Source organism: Myotis brandtii, unplaced genomic scaffold (genome assembly GCF_000412655.1).
Source record: "Myotis brandtii unplaced genomic scaffold, ASM41265v1 scaffold1293, whole genome shotgun sequence".
NCBI classification, from domain to species: domain Eukaryota; kingdom Metazoa; phylum Chordata; class Mammalia; order Chiroptera; family Vespertilionidae; genus Myotis; species Myotis brandtii.
Window position 1 is genome coordinate 33625 of NW_005354564.1, and position 5401 is coordinate 39025.

Sequence of the window (5401 nt, forward strand, 5' to 3'; positions counted from 1 at the left end):
TTTCATTATGTTGATGGTTTCTTTTGCTGTGCTGAAGCTTTTTAGTTTGATTTAGTCTCATTTGTTTATTCTTTTCTTTGTTCCTTTTGCCCTAGGAGATATATCAGCAAAAAATTTGCTACGAGAGATGTGTGAGATTTTATTGTCTATATTTTTTTCTAGGATTTTTATGGTTTTGGACTTACATTTAAGTTTTTTTTAATCCATTTTCAGCTTATTCTTGTGTCTGGTATAAGTTCATGGTCTAGTTTCATTTTTTTTTGCATGTATCTGTCCAGTTTTCCCAACTATTTGTTGAAGAGATTATCTTTACTCCATTGGATGCTCTTGCCTCCTTTGTTAAATGCCAATTGACCATAAAGATGTGAGTCAATTTTTGGACTCTCTGTTCTGTTCCATTGATCTATATGCCTGTTCTTATGCGACTACAGGCTGCTTTGAATACTATGGCCTTGTAGTATAATTTGATATCCAGAATTATGATACCTTCAATTTTGTTCTTCTTTCTCCAGATTGCAGAGGATATTTGGGGTCTTTTTTTGTTCTATATAAATTTTGGGACTATTTGTCTACACCTGTGGAATATGTTATTGGTATTTTAATAGGAATTGCATTGAACTTATAGATTGCTTTGAGTAGTAGGGACATTTTATGATGTTAATTATTCCAATCCATGAACATAGTGTATGCTTGCACTTATTTGTGTCTTTCTCAGTTTCTTCCTTCAATGTCCTATAGTTTTCCGAGTACAGGTCTTTTACCTCCTTGTTTAAATTTGTTCCCAATTACCTTATTTTTGTTGTTGTTGCAATAGTAAATGGGATAATTTTCTTAGATTCCCTTTTTGATAGTTCTATGTTGGTGTATAAAAATGCCACAAATTTCTGGGTATTATTTTTGTATTCTGCTACTTTGCTGATTCATGTATTAGTTCTAGTAGATTTCTGGTGAACTTTGTAGGTTTTCTATGTACAATGTCATGTCACCTGTGAATAATAACAGTTTTGCTTCCTCCTTTCCAATTTTGATGCCTTTTATTTATTCTTTTTGTCTGAACTGGGATTTCCAGTACTATGTTGAAAAAGAGTGGTAAAAGCAGACATCCCTGTTTTATTCCTGATCTTAAAGGAAACACATGTCATTTTTGCCTATTGAGTATTTTGTTGGCTGTACATTTTTCATGCATTGCCTTACTTATGTTAAGCTATGATCGCCTTATTGCCACTTTTCTGAGAGTTTATATCATAAATGGGTGCTGGGTTTTATCAAATGCTTTTTCTGTATCTATAGATAAGATCATGTGATTTTTATTTTTCATTTTGTTTGGGTGATGTATTGATTTTCAAATATTGTACCAATGTTTCATCCTTGGAATAAATCTCATTTCATCATGGTGTATGGTCTTTGTAATGCATTGCTAGATCCAGATGGTAAAGTTTTGTGAAAATCTATGTTTAGCAGAGATACTGGCCTATAACCTTTTATTTTATTTTGGTGGCTTTATAATAGTTTTGCAATTAAGATAATGCTGGCCTCATCAGAATATCTTGGAAGTTAGTTCTTTGAATGTTTGGTAAAATTTTCCCGTGAAGCCGTGCAGTCAAGAACTTTTGTTTGGAGTTTGTAAATTATTTATTTAATTTCATTAGTTATTGACGTATTCCGTTTTTCTGATTCTTCCTGATTAAATTTTGGAAGATTATATGTTTCTAGGAATTTGTTCATTTCAGTTAAGTTTTCCAACTTGTTGGTATTTAATTTTTCATAGTCCTTTCTTACACTCTTTCGCGTTTCTGTGATATCAGTTGTTTACTTCTCTTTCATTTCTCATTTTATTTATTTGTATCCTCTCTTTTTTAATGAGTGTGGTTAATGGTTCATAAATCTAGTTTATGTCTTCAAAGAACCAGCTTTTGGTTTCATTGACCGTCTGTGTTGATTTTTTAGTCTTTGTCATTTATTTTTACTCAGATATTTATTACAGTATTTCCTTCCTTCTACTTACTCTTGGCTTCATTTGTTGTTCTTTTTGTTGTTGTTGTTCATTTAGGTGTAGGATTAGATTGTTTATTTGAGATTATTCTTGCTTCTTGACATAGTCCAGTAATGCTATGAACTTCTCTCTCCGGACTGCTTTTGCTATATCCCATAGATTTTGGGTTTTGTGTTCTCAATTTTGTTTGTTTTCAGGGAATTTTTTATTTCTTCCTTGATCTCATTGGTAACTTATTCATTGTTTAATAACATGCTGTTTGGCCTCCATGTGTTTGAATGGTTTTGAGAATTTTTTTTTTACTGTAGTTGATTTTTAGTTTCATACCATTGTTATCCGAGAAGATGCTTGATATGATTGCAATCAGCTTGAATTATTAAGACTTATTTTGTGTCCTCAGATGTGGTGTATCTTTGAGAATGTTTCATGTGTACTGGAAAATAATGTATATTCTGCTGTTTTGGGGTAACATGTTGTGTAAATATCAATTAAATCCATCGAATCTAGTTTGTTGTATAAAGTCACTTCTTTTTTTTCTGGATATTTTGTCTGAAACATCTATTCAGTAATGACAGCAGGGTGTTAAGATACCCTACTATGACTTTGTTGCTGTAAATCTCTCCCTGAAAGTCCACCAGGAATTTCTTTATATAGTTAGTTGCTCCTATAATATTACAAGGATTATAAACCCTTGTTGGATTAATCCCTTTAGTATTATGTAGTGACCTTCTTTGTCTCTTGTTACGGCCTTTGTTTTGAAGTCTATTTTGTCATATATAAGTATTGTTATCCCAGCGGGGTTTTTTGTTTGTTTGTTTGTTTCCATTGCATGGATTATTTTTCCCCCCATTACTTCACTTAGAGCCTGTGTGAATCTTTTTTTTCTGAGGTCGGTCTCTTGTAGACATCATATATATATGGCTCATATTTTCTTATCCATTCAGCTATCCTATGTCTTTTTTTTGGAACATAAGATGTGTTAACATCTTTATTTATTTTTAAATAATTCTTTATTGTTGCAAGTATTACATATGTCCCTGTCTTTGGTTGATTATCTCCCACTCTACTACCCTCCCCATACCCTATGTCTGTTGATTGGAGCAAATAATCCATTTACATTTAAGATATTATTGATAGCTACCTGTTTCTTGCCATTTTTTTCTTTTACCTATGTTCCTCTCTACAATATATATTTTCTTCTTCTTAAAGCAGTCCCTTTAACATTTCTTGCAGTGCTGGTTTGGTGGTAATGAATAAAGACTGGGAAGTCTTTGTTTACTTTCCCTGGGATAGTGTGGTCTGAAGCTCTTGGGTGGTCAGAATCTCTACTGATTCCCAACACCAGATGCTATACAGGCTCCTCCTCACTTCTCTGTTGCTCTGGGTTGGGATCCCTGTGTGAGGTTGAGACCTGATGCTTCTAGGGGGAGGGAGCTCCATGCCTGTGATATCCCTCTGGCTTTTCAGCACAACCACACATTTATGAGGAGGCTCTCCCTTTTACCATCTTCCACCCTTCTTACCATCCTCCATGTGATTTCTACTGTACTCTTTGGTTATAAGTTTCCAGATTAGCTATCCTGGAACTGTTTTTCAAATTGATTGCTCTGCAATTTAATTGCAAATCTGGTTTGGGGCTAGGAGCTAGTAGGTGCAGCTTTCAGCTAATCTGCAGATATCTTGAAATCTCTAGTGTTTTTATCCTTGATCAGTTGGCTAAGGTGGTGTCTGAGAGTTCTCCACAGAATAGTCACAATTTTCTTCAAGTGACTATTTTAACCTTGTAATTAATAGGGATCATTTGGGTAGATATCTTGATATTATATAAGCATAACTTTTTCCTTATTAAAACTTCACCCACTATAGTTAACATCCATTGGTAATTCTTATATGATAAAATTATTGAAAACGTTGAGGCCAAATGGTGATTCTTCTAATTCTATCATATCTTCCTTGTTTATTTTATTAGTTGCATTCTCCTATAAGAAAACATTTACCCTTATTCCCCAGTCATTTGTTTTTTATTTATTCATTTATATCATTATGGACTCGTGGATTCTTATTCTCTGAGTGATAATCCATTGCCATTGTTACTCATTTTGAAGGTTTGGGTATGTGTACTCATAGGATATAGGTCAGGACTGGGAAATAAAGAATGGGGAATAGCTCTGGCCGGTGTTGCTAAGTGGTTACAGCTTTAGCCTGCACACTGAATGGTTGTGGGTTCAATTCCAGGTCATGGGCATCTTTATTACCTATACTACACTAGTATCTACATCTGTATGTGTTTTTTTATCTTATATATTAGAAGCCTGTTGCATGAAGATTCGCACAATAGTCCTTCCTTCACCTGGCTTTCGGCACTGGTTTTCCTCCGGCACCTGGGACCCAGGCCTTTGGTCCGGCCGCAGTGAGGATTGGCTTCTCGGCTGCGGCCTCAGCGAGGCTTGACTTCTCCACTGCAGCCGCAACGGAGAAGCCAAGCCTCTTCAGTCTTCAGTCTTCGCTCCACGCCTGCATATGCAAATTAACCACCATTTCTGTTGGGTTAATTGGCATAGTTGCTCTGATTGGCTGGTAGGCATAGCAGAGTGACACCAATTTGCATTTTTCTCTTTTATTAGTGTAGATGTACCTATACTAGTATGAGAAGTAGATGAAGTATTAAGGTAGAACCCATTACTAGAAAAATATTCCTAATTATAAATGAAGTGGTATACTCTTAAATGCATTTTTGAAGTCTCTATATTTTTAACAGCCATGCTTTGTAGCACATACCAATTTTCATATGTAATTACTCATCATGGCTGATTGCAGTCTGCCAACATGATGTAATTGATTGTGCAGTGGGAAGAGATGTGCACAATCAGCTTGAAGCCAACTAAACCTGGGATAAAGGAATTAGTTCAAAAAATAAATGAATAAATAAAGTTCACCAGAGGCAAAATATGATACTAAATAAGTGAGTCTTGTATAACATAAAATAAAAAATACATAAGCAAAAAATTACATATAGCAAAACAGAGACAAATTTACAAATTATAATTGTGTACCATGTTCTGCATAAGATTTTGCATCTGTCTTATAAGAGATGATGAACAAATGAAAAACATCAATTAGTAAGAAAGAATTATTAACAATACAAGTATCAAACATGAATTAGTTGACATAGTAACAAATTTGTACAAGACAACAGAAGGCATGTTCTATGAAAGTTATATGGAAATGTCAAACATACAATAATTTTAGGAGATCTATCTCACTCTGCTCCTGACTGCAACCAGAGGATTTAGTGATTGCCAGTTAAAGAACTTAACCCTATTGACACACATCTCTAAGGCCTGTTTTATATCTCTGTTCCTCAGGCTGTAGATGAAGGGGTTCAGCATGGGGGTAACTATTGTATAC